This window comes from Capra hircus, chromosome 5, assembly GCF_001704415.2.
Source record: "Capra hircus breed San Clemente chromosome 5, ASM170441v1, whole genome shotgun sequence".
NCBI classification, from domain to species: Eukaryota; Metazoa; Chordata; class Mammalia; order Artiodactyla; family Bovidae; genus Capra; species Capra hircus.
In genome coordinates, this window is record NC_030812.1 from 101664594 (window position 1) to 101689212 (window position 24619).

At 40.6% G+C, this 24619-nt stretch overlaps 1 pseudogene; it reads left to right on the forward strand.

Moving 5' to 3' along the window:
* The window catches only part of LOC108633340, a 61851-nt pseudogene that overhangs the window by 31011 nt on the left and 6221 nt on the right, over positions 1–24619 (forward strand).

Sequence of the window (24619 nt, forward strand, 5' to 3'; positions counted from 1 at the left end):
GCATATAAGTTAAATAAGCAGGATGACAATAAACAGCCTTGATGTACTTCTTTCCCAATTTGGAACCAGTCTGTTGTTCCATGTCCAGTTCTAACTGTTGGTTCCTGACCTGCATACAGATTTCTCAGGAGGCAGATAAGGTGGTCTGGTGTTCCCATCTGTTCAAGAATTTCCCAAAGTTTGTTGTGATCCATACAGTCAAAAGCTTTGGTGTAGTCAATGAAACAGAAACATGTTTTTCTGGAACTCTCTTGCTTTTTCGATGATCCAGTGAATTTTGGCAATTTGATCTCTGGTTCCTCTGCCTTTTCTAAACCAGCTTGAAGTTATGGAAGTTTACGGTTCATGTACTGTTGAAGCCTGGCTTGGAGAATTTTGAGCATCACTTTGCTAGTGTGTGAGATGAGTGCAACTGTGCGGTAATTTGAATACTCTTTGGCATTGCATTCTTTGGGATTGGAATGAAAACTGACATTTTCCAGTCCTGTGGCCATGCTGGGTTTTCCAACTTTGCTGGCATATTGAGTGCAGCACTTTCACAGCATCATCTTTTAGGATTTGAAATAGCTCACTTGAAATTCCATCACCTCCACTAGCTGTTACCTATATGAATTTGAGTGCACAACATTCCTACAAGGCAGGATACATTTATCTCAAAAAACAGATCAGGAAGCTGAGGCAAAGCAAAGTTAAATCACTTGTCTAAATAAGACAGATAAGATTTGAGTAAGTAGCACAAGTAAAATTAGAACCCGAGCATTGGCCTTTCCAGGTGGTGTCAGTGGTAAAGAAGCCATCTGCCAATTCAGGAGATGTAAGAGGCATAGGTTCAGTTTCTGGGTCAGGAAGATCACATGGAGAAGGGCATGGCAACCCACTCCAGTATTCTTGCCTGGAGAATCCATGGACAGAAGAGCCTGGCCAGCTATAGTCCATGGGGTTGCAAAGAGTCAGACACGACTGAGCAGGCTTCTTAGATACCTAGTTTCTCCTAATGCATCCCTAATTCCTGTAGGTTTTCTTTATTCCTTTGCATTGTTTTTGCTCCTCTGATTGGATAATTTCAATTGATCTTTGTTTTATTTTATTGAGTCTTCTGCGTGGTCAAGTCTGCATTTTTTAAAGCTTTTTGTTTCATATTGGAGTATAGCCAGTTAACAATATTGTGATAGCTTCAGGTGAACAGCAAAGAAACTCAGCCATACATATATATGTGTGTGTCCACGCTCCCACACACTCCCTCCCATCCAGGCTGCCATGTAACATTCAGTAGAGCTCCCTGTGCTGTTCCGTAGGCCCTTGTTGATTATCCATTTTAAATATGGCGGTGAGTAGAGTCGGCCCCAAATTCCTTGACTATCCCTTCCCTTCATTCTTTTCCCTTGGCAACATAAGTTAAGTTCTCTAATCCGTGAGTTTCTTTCTGTTTTGTAAATAAGTCCATTAAAAATTTTCTTTTTGGCATTCGTATATAAGGGATATCATATGATATTTCTCCTTCTCTATCTGATAGTCAAGTCTATTTTTGATGCTCTGTATTGAATTCTTCAGTTCACTCACTGTATCATTCAGCTCCAGAATTTCTGGTTAGTTTTATTATTTTTTTAATGTTTTCTATCTGTTTGAAACTCAATGAATTTACAAGCTCCCTTCAGATTTGGGCTGATTTTCCCCTCCTATTTTTACAGGTCATTAATGCTTTTAGATAATTTTTAGTAAATTAATTCTACTTTTTCAGCAGAAGAGATAGCCTCAATAAGCAAGCCCACCATTACTGAGAAAATCTCCTAGAACTCTTCACAGTAATGAAATCACCTATGTGTTTGTGTCATAAGCTAGATAAAAGCTCCTTGTAGGCAAAAACATTGTCTTATTATTTTCTGTATTTATAGTACTTAAAAAAGACCTGTCTCTCCATAGATAATTTTATCATTGATAAAATTTTAATCATTTAGTATTAATAAAAATAGCTTCTTGTGTGCTTTCAGGATCCTATTCAATTACTCTTACATCAGTATCAGAATTTTAAAAAATCTGAGTAAGCACCATAGGATGTCTCTCTACTTCTACTGTTTCCTTTACCTCCCCCCAGGTATCTATATTTCCTTCCTAGAATGGACCTCCCTGGGTCTGTGGACTAAACTAAACTAAACTGTGTCCCTCCATAATTAATATGTTGAATCCTAGCCCTAGTGTGACTGCACTGGAGACAGGGTCTTTAGGAAGTAATTGAGGTTAAATAGGCTTCCCTGGTGGCTCAGTGGTAAAGAATCCTCTTGCCAATGCAGGAGAGGCAAGTTTGATCCCTGGGTCAGGAAGATCCCTGGAGAAGGAAATGGCAACCTACTCTAGTATTCTTGCTTGGGAAATCCCAAGGACGGAGGATCCTGGCAGACTACAGTCTATGACGTCTCAAGAGTTGGACACAATTTAGCGACTAAACCACTAACACCAAGGTTAAATAAGGTCTGAAGGATGTGGCCCTAATCCAATAGGAGACTTTATAAAAAGAGGATGAGACAGATCCCCCTCCCTCTCTCCCTGTCCATCTGTCCCGAGGAAAGGCCAGGGGTGCACACAGTGAGGGAGCCATGGCTACAAGCCAAGAGCAGAGGGCTCAGAATGAACATGGCCTTGCCAGCACGTTGGTCTCGGACTTACCAGCCTCCACAGCTGGGATAAGATAAATAATTTCTGTTTTTAACCAGCCACTCTGGCGTTTGGGTGGCTGCCTGCCTGGTCTGACTGTACACCAGGTCTTCTCCAGTGCAGCATCCCCCAGGTGTTCCCTCTGTGATGCACCACTTTGGTTTCCAGAGTGAGAGCACAGGGGGTGGGGCAGAGACCTGAGCGGTGTTAAGGGTGCCCCAAGGACGACATCTTGTTAGATTGTAAGAAAGATTCTCATTTCCTGACCTGAATTTAAAGCTAGGGGAGCTGATCAAGGTCTCAGGGAACTCACTTCTCAGTTCCTGACAGGCAGGCAGGATCCTGGACACTGGGTGAGACCTGATGTGACAGAGAGAGGTGGCTTGGGTCCCAGTTCCAGGTGGGACCAGGCAGCAGACCTGGTCACACCGGAAGAAGTCTCGTCTGCATGAAGCAGTGAAGGCTCATGTATACACCTCCAGCTTGTTCACCGCCGCTGTCTTCTGACGCTGGAGGGAAGCCCTGCATCAGCTATGAGTTGTTGTACAACCAATTACTGCTGAACTCGGCAGCTTAAGTCAGCAAACACGAGGTATCTCACACTTTCTGTGGGTCAAGAATTGGCATGGCTTACCTGGATCCTTGGAGTCATGATGTCTCACAGGATGCAATTATCTGAAGGTTCAACCAGGGGAGGATATTGCTCATGTACTTACCTGGTTGTTAGTAGCATTCAGACTTTGGTGTATTGTTGAACTGAAATCTAATCTCATAAGTGACATCTCATCGCTTTTGCCAAATTCCATTTGGTACATGTATGTTACTAAGTACATTCGAGTGTGGGATTACCCAAGGATGTGGATACCAGGCAACAGAAAAAATCAGGACACTGTAGAGCCTGTTACCCCAGCCCTCTGTTCCTGAGCTGGATGAGATGCTCCCTATGGAGAGGGAAGGACAGGGAAGGACAGGGAGGATTCCTCCCTGGATCCCAGGCCATGAGCTGCAACTGAGACGGGGAAGCTGGGCTCTAGTAGCCTTGGGCACATCTCCAGGGAGGGCAGCATCCAGAGTCTCTGAAGGCCTGTCCTCGGTGGTGTCCCTGAAGCTGGTTCTACAGGCTCCTGAGAAATACCTGGTGCCTCCCTTCCTGCTCTGTGTTCAGTGATGGCACATTGGGGGCTTAGAGTTGGCCACCCTGGGAATGTTTATACCACAGAGGTCAGGAAATACTATATCCCATGCACTGTTTTGCTCCTCAGAGAGCTAATGTTTTAAATATTATACCACTCTAAGTCTCCTAAAATCTTTCCTGTCATGTGTCTCTTTTGCAGTACTGGAGCTGAGGCTGAAGGATGGAGCCCACCGCTGTGAGGGGAGAGTGGAAGTGAAGCACCAGGGAGAATGGGGCACAGTGGAGGATATGGACTGGAGCTTGGAGGATGCATCTGTAGTGTGCAGACAGCTGGGGTGTGGAGCTGCCATTGGTTTTCCTAGAGCGGCTTATTTTGGGCCAGGACTTGGCCCCATTTGGCTTTCATATACTTCATGTGAAGGGTAGAGTCAACTGTCAGTGACTGTAGGCATTCTAATATTAAAGACTATCGTAATGATAGCTCTTCCCACGACTGGGATGCTAGAGTAGTCTGCTCAGGTAAGTCTTGTCTGGTCTGTGTGGGGGTCTCTAGCAGGAAAAGCCTCTGTCTTATCACCAGAATGACTCGAGATTATGGATACAGCCTTTAGAACATGCTTGGGTGAAGGGTCTTTGTGATGTGTCGCAGGAGGCAGAGGTGAGGTCAAAAGTCTCATACAGATTCAGCTTCTGGATTCGACCTCTGTGACACAGTCTCAGCATGGTAATTGTTCTGTTTTCTTTGACATAATGGTCAGTAGGGTGTGGCTACATTGTTGGTGGGGGAGGGGGAGTCAGAGGGGAGTTGTAGGTAACAAGGTTTATTATCCTCATTGGTCCTAAAAGTCAGAGTCATCACACTCCATCAGGTTGGTATGTGGGTGATGTGCCAATAGAACAGGCTCAACCAAGCAATGGTGACCCCAAAAGGGCATGTGAAGACCCATGGACAAGTGATCGTACCCGAAGAAATGGTGCAGTTACACAGGAAAATGTGTGAGAGAAATTCAGGTGTATTTAAATGACCCTAGGTCACAGTCAGAGGAGGCCAGAAGCGGGACTCATGGCAGGGAAAATCTCATCACACTGGTGTACCTGATGAATCCAGTGGGGAGCTCACACCACATTTGTAGGGATGTTGAGGGAGCAGGAAAATGTACTCTTGAAGTTTACGACACAGTAGCTGAAGCGCATCACGTATAAGAGGCAGTGAAGCTAGGAGTTCCTGGGGTTCTCAAGGCAAGAGGACTGAAGTGGTTTGCCTTTACTTCTCCAAGGACCATGTCTTGTCAGAACTCTCTACTAAGACCCGCCTGTCTTGGGTGGCCCTACATGGCATCCTCATGGTTTCATTGAGTTAGACAAGGCTGTGGTCCATGAACTATGAACTTCCAGATGTTCAAACTGGATTTAGAAAGAACAGAGGAACCAGAGGTCAAATTGCCAACATCCGTTTGATCACTGAAAATGCAACAGAGTTCCAGAAAAACACCTACTTCTACTTTATTGACTATACCAAAGCCTTTAACTGTGTGGATCACAACAAACTGGAAAATTCTTCAAGAGATGGGAATACCAGACCATTGGACCTGCATCCTGAGTAATCTGTATGTAGGTCAAGAAGTAACAGTTAGAACTGGGCATGGAACAAAAGACTGGTTCCAAATCGGGGAAGGAGTGCGTCAAGTCTGTATGTTGTCACCCTGCTTATTTAACTTATATGCAGAGTGCATCATGAGAAATGTTGGACTGGATGAAGCACAAGCTGGAATCAAGATTGTCGGGAGAAATACCAATAACCTTAGATGCAGATTACATCACACTATGGCTGAAAGCAAAGAACTAAAGAGCCTCTTGATAGTGAAAGAGGAGAGTGAAAAAGTTGGCTTAAAACTCAACACTCAGAAACTAAGATCATAGCATCTGGTCCCATCACTTCCTGGCAAATAGATGGGGAAACAGTGGAAATAGTGACAAACCTTTTTTTTTTTAAATTTTTGGCTCCAAAATCACTGCAGATGGTGACTGCAGCCATGAAATTAAAAGACGCTTGCTCCTTGGAAGAAAAGCTATGACCAACCTAGACAGCATATTAAAAAACAGAGACATTTCTTTGCCAACAAAGACCAGTCTAGTCAAAGCTGTGGTTTTTCTATTAGTCCTGTATGGATGTGAGAGTGGACTATAAAGAAAGCTGAGCACTGAAGAATTGATGCTTTTGAACTGTGGTGTTGGAGAAGACTCTTGAGAGTCCGTTGGACTGCTAGGAGATCCAACCAATCCCTCCTAAAGGAGATCAGTCCTGGGTGTTCACTGGAAGGACTGATGCTAAAGCTGAAACTCCAGTACTTTGGCCACCTCATGCAAAGAACCGACTCATTGGAAAAGACCCTGATGCTGGGAAAGATTGAAGGTGGGAGGAGAATGGGATGGCAGAGGATGAGGTGGTTGGATGGCATCACCGACTGAATGGATATGAGTTAGAGTAAACCCCAGGAGTTGGTTATGGACAGGGAGGCCTGGCATGCTGCAGTCCATGGTGTTGCAAAGAGTCAGACATGACTGAGGAATTTAGCTGAACTGAATTGAAGCTAAGGGGACCTGATGTAACTCCTAAGAAGTACTCAGTGCTATCTAAGTGTCTTTGACCTATGCCAAGGTGGATGCAGGAACTAGGGTGTGAGTGGGTGCTCACAGTATTTGACAGAGATGCTTCTAGTTGTTCTCACAATTGCAGATTGCATGTCCAGGTTATTAATCACATCAGAACAACTGGACTGGAGGAAGATGTTGTCAGTTATCACAGTGAATTCCCTAAGGTAGAAGGCTGGTCTTAGAATAGTATTACCCCATCTAATGGGATGGTGGGACAGGGGAGCCCTGAAGACATCTGCAGCAGGTCCTTAATAGCCACAGCCAATCAGCTCTTGGGTGTTTATGTACAGGAAGATCATTGGAAAAGTGATCTTTTTAATCTCACCTTCAGCAGATCTTTGATGATTCTAGTTGATGCCCTTAAGGAAACAATTCTTTTCCTTTTTAAAAGTACTTTATTGAGGTGTGTCTGACACACAAGACTGCTGGATAAGTATGCATTTGTGAAACCACTACAGCACTTATGTTGTAAATCTATTCATCTCTTCAAAATGTTTTCTTCCATTCTCTTTATCATTCTTATTGAAAATAATTATTTTCAAGGTGAATTTGCATTTTAGTTGGAAACTTTTGTTTTAAACAAACCTGTTTTCTGTCCTTATTGTCACAATGTCATAATCATGGTTCCACCTGAAGATAAATTTGTGGAAATACTACAGGTGACTCTACCATATGTTGATAAATCAGCATCTGAGTGAAAATGGAGTGTGCGATGTTGAAACTTTATGTGAAATTAGAACTCCCAATGTTTTCCTAAGAAAACTGATGTCTTGTTATTAATTCCAGTTAAGATATACTTAGAAGTAGAGAATTGGAAGTGCTCTGATATTTAACAAAGTTCTGTCTAGTCAAGGCTATGGTTTTCCAGTGGTCATGTATGGATGTGAGAGTTGGACTGTGAAGAAAGCTGAGCACCAAAGAATTGATGCTTTTGAAGTGTGGTGTTGGAGAAGACTCTTGAGAGTCCCTTGGACTGCAAGGAGATCCAACCAGTCCATTCTAAAGGAGATCAGTCCTGGGTGTTCATTGGAAGGACTGATGGTAAAGCTGAAACTCCAGTACTTTGGCCACCTCATGTGAAGAGTTGACTCATTGGAAAAGAGTCTGATGCTGGGAGGGATTGGGGGCAGGAGGAGAAGGGGATGACAGAGGATGAGATGGCTGGATGCCATGAGTTTGAGTGAACTCCGGGAGTTGCTGATGGACAGGGAGGCCTGGCATGCTGCGACTCATGGGGTTGCAAAGAGATGGACACGACTGAGTGACTTAACTGAACTGAACTGAACTAATATTTAAACCCTGATCGTGGTTTGTACACCCTCACTACCATTGCTCTGACTTAGTCTCTCACATTTTTATGAACGGTTCCAGGTTCCTTCTAGTTCTCTTTTTGTCACTAGTTTTCCTCCTCCTGGTCTGGTTTTTTTTTTTTTTTTCTGTATTTTCAGACAGATTTTAATGATGTGAAGATAAGTCAAAGTGGTGGTGATGTAGCAGACATAAGATTAGAATAGCATGTGTTTTCATTATCTTAATCAGAACTCTTGGAGTTTCTTCTGCTCAACCTTAGGAGTCATGTATGGAAGAGAAATTTCAGCCTCAGTAGTGGATTGTTGGAAGTGAAGTACCATGTTTAGGAGAAATCTAGAGTGGAAACAATGACCAGAGGAGAATGTAGAGAAGCTTGTTTGAAATAACAAGGAGATTTCATGGAGTTCAGGTGGAAGATCTGGGAGGGAAGACACAAATTTTGAAGGACTGTGGTGCAAGCATTCCAAGTTGCTTCAGTCCTGTCCTACTCTTTGTGACCCCATGGACCAGGCACGAATACTGGAGTGTGTTGCCATTTCTTTCTCTAGGGGATCTTCCTCACCTTGGGATCAATCCTGGGTCTCCTGCATTGCAGGCAGAGTCTTGATTATCTTCTGAGCCACCAGGGACTACAGTACTGAAGTGCAAAATGGTGAGGGGATGAAGATGCAAGGATTGCAGGAGGGGAGGGTAGGAAAGATGCAGGTCAGTTCATACATTCACCACAGCCTCTGTGTTACACTTCCTCCCTGCCCCCATTCCTTCCCTCCCTCTCTTCCTTTATCTGGCTGTGGGAGTCATTTCTGAGTTCTGTGGAAGTGCTAGCATTTGTAGCTGGCAGTTTTCTTAGTGGAAAATTTTTATAATATGGATTCTGTTTGTTAACAAATAAGTTTACTCATATATTTTTCTGTTTTTTTTTTGTATCAGATTTTGGTGAGTTGTATTTCACAAGTAATTTGTCTTCAAGGACTTGGTCCATTTTACAAAAAGTTTTTCAAATTAGAGTAACACCGTTTCATATCTTATATCTTTAGATGTTGGCAAGATCTAAGTAGCACTCGTTCATATCTCGTATCTATAGATGTTGGGAAGATCTATAATGATATTCCTCCTTTTGTTACTGGTTTTGTTAATTTGTGTTCCCTCTTTTTTCTTAATTGGTTTGCTAGAAGATTATCAGTGTTAATGTTCTTTTTAAAAGAATCACTAATGGACTGTATTGATTTTCTTGACGGTGTATTTCCTTTCTTCCTAATTGATTTCTATGCTCAGTTTTCATTCCTCTTTTTTAGCTATGATTGTGGTTGCTTTTGTAGATTCTTGAGGTGGAGTCTTGGATCATTTCCTTCTGTTTCTATTTTTATTCTAAAGTAATCATCAAGGAAGCATTAAGGTTCTAAATTTTCTTCTAAGCATCACTTTATTTTTAACCCACCAGTTTCAATACTATATAATTTCTTTTGTATTTTATTATCATAAAATGTTTCTTTTTCTCTGAATGAATTCTTTGTCTTATAGTCTGACTTTGTATGATATTAATTTAGATATTATATACAGTTTTCTCTGATTTGTGTTTGCATAGTATGTAATTTTTACCTCTTTAATATGTTTCTGTGTTTATATTTAAACGCATATAAGTTTGTAAACAGTGTATAGTTTTGTCTTATTTTATCTGGTCTGATTATCTTGTTTTTTTATTTGGAGTACTTAAATTATTTACATTTAATGTAATTATTGATATAATTGGTTTTAAGTGTACTTGCCTGCTATTTGTCGGAGAAGGCAATGGCAACCCACTCCAATACTCTTGCCTGGAAAATCCCATGGATGGAGGAGCCTGGTAGGCTGCAGTCCATGGGGTCGCTAAGAGTCGGACACGACTGAGCAAATTCACTTTCACTTTTCACTTTTATGCATTGGAGAAGGAAATGGCAACCCACTCCAGTGTTCTTTCCTTGAGAATTCCAGGGACTGGGGTGCCTGGTGGGCTGCCGTCTATGGGGTCGCACAGAGTCGGACACAACTGAAGTGACTAAGCAGCAGCAGCAGCAGCTGCTATATGTTATATCTCTGTTCTTATTTTAATCTTCGAATATATTTTATCATTTTAATTTAAATACTGTATTGGTTTACTAATCGTGTCAGAGTTTTAGATGATTATAATGTTTAATTTTTTTAATTTTTAGAGTAATTTTATTTTTTGCTGGCTGGGCCTTCACTGCTGCATGGGCTTTTCCCTAGTTGTGGAGATCAGAGGCTCCCCTCTAGCTGCAGCATGAGGCTCTCATTGCGGTGGCCTCTCCTGCTGTGGAGCACAGGCTCAATGGGGCACAAGCTTCAGTAGGCGTGGCCCCTGGGCTCTGGAGCACAGGCTCACTAGCTGTGGTGCATGGGCTTAGTGGCTCTGTGGTATGTGGGATTTTCCTAGACCTGGGATTGAACCCACGTCTCCTGCATCGTCAGGTGGAGTTTTCACCACTGACCCACCGGGAAAGCCCAGTGTTGAATTATTAAACTTAAATTACATTTTACCTTGAAATATGATGGCACTACATGCAATGTCAGTCACTATACTTTTCTTCCATGTTCCTGTTCTTGTCGTTGATGCTATCATTGTCATACATTCTATTTATAAATTTATTACGAATCTTATAGTTTGTTGCTAATATTTTTGCCTTAAATCTTCTAATAGAGAATCAACATTTAGCACAGTCTCTATAGCTTTGAGGGGATCCATGTTTTCATCTGCTGTCATCTCCCTTTAGCTTGAAGAACTTCCTGAGGCAGTTTTGTGTAGTGTGTGTCTGGTGGCCTCCAATTCTATCATCTCTCATTTACCTGAAATCATTTTAATTTTCATTCAGCTTTGAAAATTATTTTCTTGGGTGATTCAATTTTAGGGGCTCTTCAGTCAATTCAATCATTTCTGTAATTTCTGAAGCTACTTTAAGTGATTGTTTTTAAAAACTGTGTTATGGGTTACATTTCTCTCTTTTGGAAATTGTAGTAATTTTTTGGTTGGATGTTGGGCATCACTAAGCAGTCCTTTACCAGGAAGAACTTCAGAAGTAAATAATCAGAACACACCCAGAAATCAGGGAATTGTCCTTGATGAATTAGATAAAGTTGTTTCATTGGGTTATCTTCATTCAGTTCAAAATGTGTTCCTTTGATGACCAAATGATGAACTCTTATTTTGGTTTTCCTCCTTTAGTTTCAAAACTTCCTTGATCCCACCTTGCATGCCGTATACCCCACCTACACCCTACTTCTTCAGCAGTAGCTATACTTTCTGGTTTTCTTTTCCATCCATCTGTATCTTTTAAAATGGCATTTGCTTGTCTGAAGTGGGAGAAATGAGAAAGGATAGCAGTTTAGGTGGTAGATGGGAGGAGCAGAGGGTGATGTAGGATGCTAACAACCTATTCAATGAGTGTTTCCCACAAATATTTGCATATTTATCCATATTGAGGCTTTTTCAACTTGGAACTCTCCAAATTATGGCTTGTTTGCTCATTTCCCCCTCCTTCTTCTACTTCCTTCTTTTTGGCAACATGCCATCTTCTTTTAGAATTGTAAAACATCCGTGAAAGAAATTGAAGACAATATGATCAATGGAAAGTCATTCCGTGTTTCTGGACTGCAAGAATTAGTATTGTTAAAATGCCTGTACTTCTCAAAGTCATCTATAGATTTAATGTGATTCCTATCTAAATATCATTCTTTATAGAAATAGGAAAACAATCTTAAAATGTGAGTGTGTGGTTTAATTTTTATATATTCATGAATTCCTGTTTTCTGATCATTATTGAATTTTAGTTCCATTCCATTATGGTCATGTAAGATACTTGGAATTATTTTAATATTTTTGATTTTGTTAAGGATTATTTGTAACCTAGCCTGGAGACTATGCCATGTGTGCTTGAGAAGAATGCATATTTTTCTGTGGTTAGAATTAGTACAATGATAGAATTAAAATCAATTATTATCAGCCCTTAGCATTTTCTATGAGTCCTGTTTGAGAAGAAAAACCTTTAATAGGAGACCATGTGGAAACTCAGCTATCCAGTAAACTCCCACTGAGAGCACACTCACCCCCAGATTCTTTGGCAAATGCTAGGATTTCAAGAGATTTGGCTGGGACTCTCTCTCTATGACACTCTGAGTTTTCTTAACTCATTTCATTCCCACTGAGGTCACTGAAGGAATTCATGGAATTTTTTGGCATCAAAAAGTATTAGAAAGACAAGACATGATGACATAAATGTGAATTAGTGACAGTGTCCACATTTCTTCTCTGGAGCTGTCACCCATCTACAGGTTGGCATGCCCTCATCGATCCAGCCTCAGGACTTTCCTTAACCTAAATCACTTGAGGACTAGCTTCTGGGAGAGAAAACTGGTCAGAGCATTAGCCCCGCAAGTCCCATGAAAGCTTTCTAAGCTTGTCTAGATGCTAGGTCTCTCATCTCATAGCCCACGTCCCTCTGGGTGGCTTCTGGTCTGCATATCTCTATGTTCAAGTTTAAGTGCCTGGAATATTACACATTATCCTTGGATCTGTATGTAGGTCCTAGGCTGCTAAGTGAGAAATTCACTTCTCCAACCAATGCTAAAACACGTGTTTCCAGTATTCGGCCATTCCAATGATCTGAATTGGGCTCTGTACTTTCCAGGCTCCTAGACCAAGGAATTCACATTTCTAACCAGTCCCAAAGTGTATGTTCTTGGGATTCAACCACTCCAAACTGACCTGGTAATCCTCCTGGATTTCTCTTCAGAAATCTGTCATGAAAATTCAATTATGACACTAACTGTCAAAGACTCTCCACATACTCCACTCCTAAAATGAAAAACTTTCCCTCCACTGCCTGTGATGTGTGGTTTTCAGTTGCCAAGTCAGTACCATGAATACTGACTGGTTTTGTTGTTGTTTCCTCTTAGGATTTCTGCGTCTGGCTGGAGGGGATGGACCCTGCTCAGGGCAAGTAGAAGTGTATTCTGGAGAAGCCTGGATCCCAGTATCTGATGGGAACTTCACACTCCCCACTGCCCAGGTCATCTGTGCAGAGCTGGGGTGTGGCAAGGCTGTGTCTGTCCAGGGACATGAGCTCTTCAGAGAGTCTGATGGTCAGGTCTGGGCTGAAGAGTTCAGCTGTGAGGGGGAGGAGCCTGAGCTCTGGGTCTGCCCCAGAGTGCCCTGTCCAGGGGGCACTTGTCACCACAGTGGAGCTGCTCAGGTTGTCTGTTCAGGTGAGATGCAGGTCAGGCCTTTCACCTCTGTGAACACCCTGTTCAGGTGAGAAAGTCATGTAATTTTGCTGAAACTCTGTCTTCTTCTACCAGCATGCTCAGAAGTCTGACTCATGACAAATGGCTCCTCTCAGTGTGAGGGGTAGGTGGAGATGAACATTTCTGGACGATGGAGAGCACTCTGTGCCTCCCCTTGGAGTCTGGCCAATGCCAATGTTGTCTGTCGACAGCTCGGCTGTGGAGTCGCCATCTCCACCCTCAGAGGACCACACTTGGTGGAAGGAGGTGATCAGATCCTAACAGCCCAATTTCACTGTTTGGGGGCAGAGTCCTTCCTGTGGAGTTGTCCTGTGACTGCCCTGGGTGGTCCTGACTGTTCCCATGGCAACACAGCCTCTGTGATCTGCTCAGGTAAGAGAGAGAGAAGGGCTACTGGTACTCAGGATGGTCCTTGAGTGAAATGTCTCCAAGAGTAGAGTGAGGTTAAACAGGCTTCAAAGTCAGAGATTTATTTCATGGTGAAATATGGATCTTCTCATTGTTCATTCATTTTTCAGGTCAGGGCAAGAAGTGTGAAGGGAAATAATATATTTTTAAGCAACATTGTTGCTTACATGTAATCATAGAAAACAATGTAGGAGCAGTAAGTATAGACCTCAGTATGAACCCGAGTCCAGAGCAGCAAAGAGAATGTCCCCAGCACCACAGTCACTCTCGTCCCCAGTATCTTTGTCTTCCCTCCTCGACAAGGAAGAGTACTTACCGAACTTCTACTGACATAGAGAGTTTTATCAATGTTTGAACTTTATGTAAAATGATGCTGTATGTTTCATCTTTTTTATCTAATTTCATAGACTCAATATTATGTTTGGGATTCACACATGATGTTGTATATTGTAGCACTTTATTTTTTTTTATTACTGTAGAATATGCTTTGAATGATCACATGGCCATGTACTGATCCATTCTACTGACAGTATAGATCTGAGTTATTTCCAGTTCTTGACTATTACAAATATGATACTACAACTTACCATGACAATGTCTTTGGATGCAAATATGTGTTACTTACTTTCCATGTTTAACCCTTGGTCTTTTATTTTCATTTTCTTAATCAAAGGGTGTCCTTTGATGAACTCATCTCTTAATCTTATGTAAATATAGCTTACCAACATTTTTCTGTACATTTAATGCTCCTTATATTTTTTAAAAAAGAATTTTGCCTACTCAAAGATTGTAAAAACATTCTCTAAGAGTATCTTATGGAAATTTTATTATATTTCTCTTGCATATTATTGTGCATTCCTTCTGGGATTGATATCTGTGTCAGATAAGGGTCAGGGTTCATATGGACATCCAATTGATTCAGAATCTTTTTCTGAAAAGACTCTTCCCCACTGCAGTGCTGCCTTCATCATAAGCAAAAGGGCAATTATGTCTGTCTTATTTGAGACTCTCTATTCTGTTCCATGTTGCCATTTGTCTATCCTTGCACAAATACTGCATTTTCTTAATTATCATAACTTTGTAGTTGTTGTTGTTCAATCGCTAAGTCATGTCTGACTCTTTGTGACCCCATGGACTACAGCACACCAGGCTTCCCTGTCCTTCACTATCTCCCTGAATTTCAAACTTTGTAGTTAGTCTGAATAATTTTAATTTACAAGAGTTACTTTATATTAACTCCTCTAATATCATTGCTTTTGTTACCAACTGTGCTGTTCATTCTTGGTTGCTTGTATTTTGCATGAATTTAGAAGTCAGCTTGTCATTTTCACTGAAAGAAAAGCTTAAGGGTATCATTGAGATTAGATTAAAAAATTTAAGAGTAGTCATAGCAATTTGAGGATGATTGACATTGACAATGTTGAGTTTTCCAAATCATTGACATAATCCATCCCCCTGTTCAGTTAGATCCTAAATTTCAGAGAATTTGCCCATCTTCTACTAGGATTTCTCCTAGGTATTTTATTTTTGATGTTATGAGTATTTTTGTGAAACTGTCCTGGCAATGAATTCTCTTTGACTTGTTTTCATCTTTTAATTCTTTCCATTTTGATGTATGTTCAGACATAAAAATGTTGGGAAAACACTATAAAAATTCCTTTATGACCTTTACCTGGGTTAGTATCAATATTTCGCTTTAATCTCTGTGTGTGTGTGTCCTTCCTTCTCTGTTCCCCTTCTGCCCTGTTTCTTCCTGAATATGTAAATTCTTTCTGAATTCAGTTGAAGACATGATGTTCCTTTATCCTTAGACCAGTTCTGGGAATTTCCTTATAGAACCAGAGTTCAGTCAAGTCTTTAATGACTTCAGCTCCAGGTGACAGCTAATTGCAGCACTGAAAGACCCCACTGAAAGACTGCCAAACTGAGTTTTTTGCTGATTAGTGACCCAAAGTCATAAGCAAAATTAAGTACATATTTTTTTCTTCAGCTACTAAATTTTACCTTTTCATATTGATCAAATTGCCAACATCTGTTGGATCACAGCAAAAGCAAGAGAGTTCCAGAAAAACCTCGACTTCTGCTTTATTGACTATGCCAAAGACTTTGACGTTGTGGATCACAACAATCTGTGGAAAATTCTTAAAGAAATGGAAATACTTGACCACCTACCTGCCTCCTGATAAATCTGTGTGCAGGTCAAGAAGCAAGTTAGAATTGGACATGGAACAACAGACTGTTTCCAAATTGGGCAAGGAGTACGTCAAGACTGTATATAGTCACCCTGCTTATTTAACTTATATGCAGAGTACATCAGGTGAAATGCTGGGCTGGATGAAGCACAAGCTGGAATCAAGATTGTCAGGAGAAATATCAATAATCTCAGATATGCTGATGACACCACCCTTATGGCAGAAAGCGAACAGGAACCGAAGAGCCTCTTGATGAAAGTGAAAGAGGAGAGTGAAAATGCTGGCTTAAAACTCAACATTCAAAAAACAAAGGCCATGGTATCTGGTCCCATCATTTCATGGCAGATAGATGGGGAAGCAATGGAAACAGTGACAGACTATTTTCTTGGGCTTAAAAATCACTGCAGATGGTGACTGCAGCCATGAAATTAAATGATGCTTGCTCCTTAGAAGAAAAGCTATGACCAACCTAGACAGCATATTACAAAGCAGACACATTACTTTGCTGACAAAGGTCCATCTAGTCAAAGCTGTGATTTTTCCAGTAGTTATTTTGCCTGTAGAATCCCAGGGATGACGGAGCCTGGTGGGCTGCCATCTATGGGGATGCACAGAGTCGGACACGACTGAAGTGACCTAGCAGCAGCAGCATGTATGGATGTAAGAGTTGCACCATAAAGAAAGTTGAGCACTGAAGAACTGATGCTTTTGAACTGTGGTGTTGAAGATTCTTGAGAGTCCCCTGGACTCCAAGGAGATCAAACCAGTGGATCCTAATGGAAGTTAGTCTTGAATATTCATTGGAAAGACTGATACTGAAGCTGAATCTTCACTACTTTGACCACCTGATGAGAAGAGCTGATTCATTGGAAAAGACCCTGATGCTGGGAAGATTGAGGGCAGGAGGAAAAGGGGATGACAGAGGATGAGATGGTTGGATGGCATCACTGACTTGATGGACATGAGTTTCAGCAAGCTCCAGAAATTGGTGATGAACAGGGAAGCTTCACAAACTGCAGTTAATTGGGTCACAAAGAGTTGGACATGACTGAGGGACTGAACTGAAGTGAACCAAGTTTTTTGGAAAAACTGCCATACAACCATATAACCAGAACTCTTGCTATGTGACCTGAATTAATTCAAGAATATCTTCTGATTTTGCATTTTGATGTTTCAACTTTATGCTGAGCTAATATGTGGCTACACTTATTCTTTAATCTTAATTGCAGCTAACAAGTTTTTCAGCTCTAGAAGTATTTGGTTTTTGGTATCATTTCTTTGCAAAGGTACACATTTTTCAAGTAATTCCGTAAGGACTTTAACTGTGGCTACATATATTCTCATCAGGTAACACTAGCAGCCTAAAACCCTGAGAAATTCTTTCTAATGTTTCCTTTTTCCTTTCTGTTTTTTTCATGAGATCTATTTTATATAAGTGTTTGTTTTAAAGATATACATTGAAGAAATTATAGAAATCCTTCAGAAAGAATTTTGTTTTGCTTTTACTTAGGGATAGCTTTGGGCTTCCCTGGTGGCTCAGATGGTAAAAAATCCACCTGCAGTGCCGAAGACCTGGGTTTGATCCCTGGGTTGGGAAGATCCCCTGGAGGAGGGCTTGGCAAGCCACTCCAATATTCTTGCCTGAAAAATCCTATGGCAGAGGATACTGGTGGGCTATAGTCTAAGGGGTTACAAAGAGTCGGACATGACTGAGCGACTAAGCACAGCACAGGGATAAGTTTAGGGATGCAACTTACTTAACTCATTCTTATAGCAACACTTGGGTTAAAACAGAAGTTGTGGTACTGTCAGAAGCAGAACTCTGCAGGGAGAAGGTCAACACTAAGAGTATGATACATTTACTGCTGGGTCACAGCTCTCACTTCAGGCTCCATCAGTAGGTCATTATTTTCCTTAATTCAGTTTCCTGTTCTTCACCCCTTCCAGACTTCTGATCATTGTTGTTTCTTCAGGAAACCAGACCCAGGTGCTGCCCCAGTGCAACGACTCTATGGCAGAACCAGCAGGCTCTGCAGCCTCAGTGGAGAGCGCCCCCTACTGCTCAGGTGAGGGTCCCACGGGGCAGAAGCCCCTTCTCAACCCCTGGAGTTTCCACCCCATTGTCCCATTTTTCTCTCCCCAGACAGCAGGCAGCTCCGCCTGGTGGACAGGGGCGGTCCGTGCGCCGGGAGAGTGGAGATCCTTGACCAGGGCTCCTGGGGCACCATCTGTGATGACGGCTGGGACCTGGACGATGCCCACGTGGTGTGCAGGCAGCTGGCCTGTGGAGAAACCCTCAATGCCACAGGGTCTGCTCACTTTGGGGCAGGATCAGGGCCCATCTGGCTGGACGACCTAAACTGTACTGGAAACGAGTCCCACGTGTGGAGGTGCCCTTCCTGGGGCTGGGGCCGGCATAACTGCAGACACAAGGAGGACGCGGGGGTCATCTGCTCAGGTCTGCGCTGCACACTGTTCACAGGCTGGGGGAGGGGTGGGGCCCTGGAGGACGGGGGGTCTGAGCCCTGAGAGAGAGAGATGCTGAAAGAAGCAGAGAAGGAGGCTTCCTCCCATGAAGCCTGTCTTTCCAGCAGACGTGAAGACGAGGTGCTTTCACTTCCTTCTGCAGCAGCTGAGGTTCTGGTCCTTTCTTCTCAGCAGTGTTTCCTGGCAGAGCCCTTTCTTACAGGTTTTCTTGAAAGCAGGGCTCTCTCTCCAGTTACATACAAAAAATTGAAACCTACGGTACTAGTTTCTGTTTGCTTCCCTAACAATTTACCAACTAGTGGTTTAAAACAGCATATATTTATTTCCTTACTCTTCTCTAGCTTAGATGTCCAGCAGGGATCTCACTGGGCTGGGATCAAGGCTTCAGCAGGGCCACATCACTTTTGCAACTCTAGGGGAGAATCTGTTTCTTGCCTTTTCAAACTTCTTGAAACCACCTACATTCCTTCCTTCACAGCACCCTTCATCCATTATCAGACCAGCAATGCTGCAGGCCTCCAACCATTATCCAGAGGCACATCTCTCTTTCTAGCCAGAGCTAAGATAAGCACTCCACATTTAAGAATAGTGAATCTAAGGATGTGATTAGACTGGGCTCATATTGTTAATACATCATCTCACCATCCTGAGGTCCTTACCTTAATCACATCTGTAAATCCCTCTTGTCAGGTACGATAACATATTCACAGGTTGCAGAGATTGGGATGTGAACATTTTTGGATTAATTATTATCCCTATCTCCCTAATATCCACATCACATCCCTTTGACATTCTCTTTAAAGATTTCATCAGGAAACAGGATTTAGCTGCCCCTCCCTAACTAGTGCCCATTCAGTTTGGTCTTCCTCTCAGTTCATATCCACTACACCATTGTGGTAGAAATAGAAAGACAGACACAAATGGACAAAATCAGTTAAAAGGGAGGCGATGTCAGTCTTGTCATCTACTGGGTATCTCTCAAGCAAGGTCAGAGATGAATGTTCATTATTTCTAGAAGAAAGGAAAACCTAGAGCATCCAGTAAAGTTTTATTGTGTCCTGTATCCTCCCCTTTCAACCTTAGAGTTCCTGGCCCTCAGGATGGTGAGCGAGGACCAGCAGTGTGCTGGGTGGCTGGAAGTTTTCTACAATGGGACCTGGGGCAGTGTCTGCCACAGCCCCGTAGACGACATCACTGTGTCTGTGATCTGCGGACAGCTTGGCTCTGGGGAGAGTGGAACCCTCAACTCTTCTGTTGGTCTCAGGGAAGGTTCTAGGCCCCGGTGGGTGGATGGAATCTGCTGTCAGAAAACTGACACCTCTCTCTGGCAGTGTCCTTCTGACCCTTGGAATTACACTTCATGCTCTCCAAAGGAGGAAGCCTATATCTTGTGTGCAGGTGACTTACTATTTCTGTGTGTCTGTCCCAACCCTGTAGCATGCAGTGAGATTTTATATTTTAAAATCGAAGTGATTTAAATTTGGGTCCACAAAATGACATAAACTGAAAATGTTAGTTGCTCAGCTGTCCTCTTTGTGATCACATAGACTGTAGCCTGCCAGGCTCCTCTGTCCTTGGGATTCTCCAGGCAAGAATGCTGGAATGGGTTACCATTCCCTTCTCCAGGGGATCATCCTGACCCAGGTATGAAATCAGGTCTCCTGTACTGAAGTCAGATTCTTTATTGTCTGAGCCACCAGAGAAGCTTAAATGAGGTAATAATGAAACTACTTTAATCCACATATTCCAACCTTGTTTGTTAAAATTTTTAATTGAGATGTAATTCTTATAACATTATATTAGTTCTAAGTGTAAAACATAGTATTTATGTATTTGTACATATTGGTAAATCACCAGACATACAGTAATATCCATCACCACATGCAGTTACATTTTTTTCTCTTATGATCCCACAAGTAACAATTTGCATGCTGCAACTAAAACCCAGCACAACCAAATAGATACTTAATTTTAAAAGAGACTATAATTTTCTTCATAGCATCATGGTTTTTTATTCACATAAGGGCTTCCCTGGTAGGTCAACTGGTAAAGAATCGGCCTGCCATGCAGGAGACCCTGGTTTGATTCCTGAGTCTGGAAAATCTGCTGGAGAAGGATATGCTACTCACTACAGTATTCTTGGGCTTCCCTTGTGACTCAGCTGGTAAAAAAATGTGCCTGCAATGTCGGAGACCTGGGTTTGATCCCTGGGTTGGGAAGATCCCTTGGAGAAGGGAATGGATACCCACACCAGTATTCTCGCCTGGAGAATTCCATGGACTCTATACTGCATGGGGTCACAAAGAGTTGGACATGACTGAGTGACTTTCACAAACACTATATACAAAAATATTATCTTCTTTCCTATATTACTGTTTTAAGATATCTTTCATGACAATGTTTTTTCTCTAGAATGTTTTAAAATTTCTTATTTATTCATAGGAACTCTTTATAAACAAATATCACTTACTGTTTTTCTTAAATATTTTTGTAAGATTTTCCCCATATTTTATGTGTATTTTTATGGTTGTATATGTGTATGGATGGGTTATGTGGTCAAATCTGTAATGTTTTGCTTTTTTGACTTCTGCCTTTAGTGCAATGTTTCAAACACCATTTTTTATCTCAAAATAACATTGAATCAAGTTTTATTTTCTGCAAACAATTTTATTGTTCCACTAAAGAATATTCAAAACTTAATTTCAAATATTTATTTATCTGAATTTATTTCACTATGTGTGATGGTGTAACATCATCACCATATAGGAATTACATTTTAGATATGCGATATCTTACCTCCATCACAAAATAAAAGCACATGGTTTCAAGAGTTCATGGATATGACATCAAAAGTACAGGCAACAAAGCAAAAATAGACAAGTGGGAATATACCAAACTAAAAAGCTTCCACAAACCAAACAAAAGATCAACAGAGTGAAAAAGCAAGCTAATACAAATTATATAAGGTATTAATTTCCAAAAATAATAAGGAACTCCTATAACTTAAAGAATTAAAAAAACGAACAAAATTAAAACCTAATAACTCAAGTAAAAAATTGGCTAAGGGCTTGAATAAACATTTCTCTAAGGAAGACATAAAAGTGGCAATAGGTATATTTAAAAGAAGCTTGACATTGTTAATCATCAGGGAAATGTAAAGTAATACCACAAAGAGATATCATCGCACACATGTCAGAATGACTGGTTTTTTTTGTTGTTGTTGTTGTTTGTTTGTTTTTAAAGACACTTAGTGTTCACAAGGCTGTGGTGATATTTTCACTTTATCTGTACTTATCCACATTAAATGTATAAATTGTACTAATAAAACTATGTAATCCAAGGGTTAAATCTCTGGGCTTTCACTGTCATGGGTACAGGTTCAATCCCTGACCTGGGAACTATGATCCCATGAGCAACAGCACAGCCAATAAACAAATAACAGCACAAAAACTATGACCAAAACATCTGTATGATCTATACTGATGTCCCTTTTCAGTCTTGGTATTGTTAGCTTCATTTTCTCTCTGCTCTGCATTAGTGTTGCTCAGTGTTCATCAGTTTTCAATGAGCCATGTTTAAAGGGTTTTCTTCTATATTTTCTATCCTATGCTTACCTTCTTTTCTATTAACTTGTGTTCTTTTTTTAATTAACCCCAATATTCTACATTCTTGACTTTCTCATCTAGTTTCTTAATTGGAAGCTTACTTTTCTTCACTTTCAGTGTTTCTTCTTCTCTAAATCTAGGGTATAAATTTCCCTTAGGCATTACTTGAGTTTTATTAGAAGAATTTATCATATATTATTTTGTGTTTATTATCATTATTTCACAATATTTTGTAAGGTTTAAATTTATTCCCCGACTCAGGTGATGTTTGGAAGGATCTTGCTGAATTTCCCCAAATAGAGGTGGCTATAAATATTTTCTTATTAGTTCTTAATTTTATTCCACTGTGGTCAGAGCAAATATTCAAAGTATGAATTCAAATATGCAAATATAAATTCAAGGAGTGAAAGATTTTGTCTTATTTTGTGGTCATTTTGGTAAAGGTTCCGAGTGCATGTACAGTAATGTGAACTCTTGCGGTGTTGGGTGCGTTGCTCTATGTGTTACTTGGTTAAACATGCTGACTATGTTGTTGTACATCTACTGAATTCTTCTCTGTTTTTTGTATGTTTGGTCTGCATGCTATTGAAAAAGATCTGGTAATAACCCCCCATTTTGATTGTGATTTTGTCTATTTCTTCTTTTCACTCTGTCAAGTATGTTTCAAAGTTATGTTCTGTTACCTTTCTTGAATTTTGTTGTCTAAAATATCTTTATTAAGGGTGCATCTCATTATAATCATGAAAATTCCCTCTTTAATTCAATTAGTGTATCTTGGCTTAAAGTCTACTTTCTGGGACATTGATACAGCTACTCCAGTTTTGTTACAGTTAGTACATTTCTCCCATCATTTTACTTTCAACCATTCTTTGCTTTCATAATATAAGGTGGGCATTTTGCAAGTAACATTTGTGTCAATTTTGTTTTATCTTAATCCATTCACTGTAAATGCCATTACTGATATTGATGTGTTGGTATCTGCCATTTGTTTTAAATTGATCCCCCTGCTTTATGTTCCTTTTTGTCTCCTGTTTTTTCCTTCCTTTTGTTTTAAATAAATCTGTTATTGTTCCAGATTTTCCTTTTTCCTTTTGATTCTCAGCAGCTTTACTAAGAGTGGGGATTTTCATACTCTTTCATTTATTTTTTTAAAAAAGTTCTCTATTGTTATATCTTCAGATATTACTTCTGCAGTTCTGTCTCTCTGTCTCTTATCTCTTCTCCCACTCCTCCTCCTCTTTCTTCTCTTTCTCATCTCTCATCTTTAGGACTCCTCTAAATCACTATATTCTAAGTTCCATATAAAATTCTCTTAACTTATTCATTCACTTTTTAAACCTAGATATTTTATTTTAGGTTGGCAATAGTTCCTTAGACGTTTTTATTTATTTATGATTGTTTGTTATTTTTTTCATCTTTTTACCTGTTTATTCTCTTCTTCTCTCTTTTCCCCTAAATATAGTAATTGTAGTTAAAATCCTTATCTGCTGAGTCCAGCATTTCTATCATGTGTGTCTCTGCATTCACTTATCTTTTTTCACTTTGGCCATTTGTCATGTTATCCTAGCTTGTCAAATGTCATGTCATTTTTTATTGAGTGCTACAAATTATATATGAAAAAGTAAGATACTCCTGATACATTTTCTAACACCTGAAAGGATTTACCCTTTGTTTTCCTAGGCAGGTAGGGGGAAGGGGTGTGTATCACCCAAACATCTAAATATAACCTAAAACTGAGCTGTGACAAGTATGGGTTGCAGTTTTGGTAGCACTCAGTCGACCTCTGATTTCTCTGTCCCTATGACATAGGCTTTCAGAGATTTCAGTTCAGAGCCTATATTCTTTGGTAGCTAAGTACTCAAAATAATGAAAAGATTCTGCTTTCCAAGTCTTTTTATATAGTTCTCTAGCTTCCTGCCCTTCACAGTTTATATACTGGGCAAATGTTTGAGGAGAAAACCTGCTGTGTGAGAGAGGCTCTCAAGACTCTAGTTTTGTCTCTCCAGCACCAGGTAACTCCCAGATTATGCAGGCTTCCTGTCACAACAGTAGTCCTCTGCTTGTCTGAGCCCAGATTCCGAATCATTAAATTATGCAATGAATTGGCAAATTCCCACAGAGAAAAAGAAGCTATAGATCTTGGACTAACATTGAAGTAATCTCCACTCTTTAGAATGTTGGCATATTTAGTCCATGTTGTGTTAACAAATGTTGAATACATTTACTGTTTCTTTTTTTTATCTAAACATAACATTGTGCACTGAATTTTATTTATTTTTTAAAATTTTTATTTTTTATTTATTTTACTTTGCAATACTGTATTGGTTTTGCCATACATTGACATGAATCCACCACAGGTGTACATGAGTTCCCAAACATGAACCCCCCTCCCACCTACCACCCCATATCACCTCTCTGGATCATCCTCGTGCACCAGCCCCAAGCATCCTGTATCCTGCATCAAACATAGACTGGCGATTCATTTCTTAAATGATAGTATACATGTTTCAATGCCTTTCTCCCAAATCATCCCACCCTCTCCCTCTCCCTCAGAATGCAAAAGTCCCCTCTACACATCTGTGTCTCTTTTGCTGTCTTGCATACAGGGTCATCATTGCCATCTTTCTCAATTCCATATATATGTGTTAGTATACTGTATTGGTGTTTTTCTTTCTGGCTTACTTCACTCTGTATAATTGGCTCCAGTTTCATCCATCTAATTAGAATTGATTCAAATGTATTCTTTTTAATGGCTGAGTTATACTCCATCGTGTATATGTACCACAGCTTTCTTATCCATGCATCTGCTGTTGGACATCTAGGTTGTTTCCATGTCCTGGCTATTATAAACAGTGCTTCGATGAACATTGGGGTACATGTGT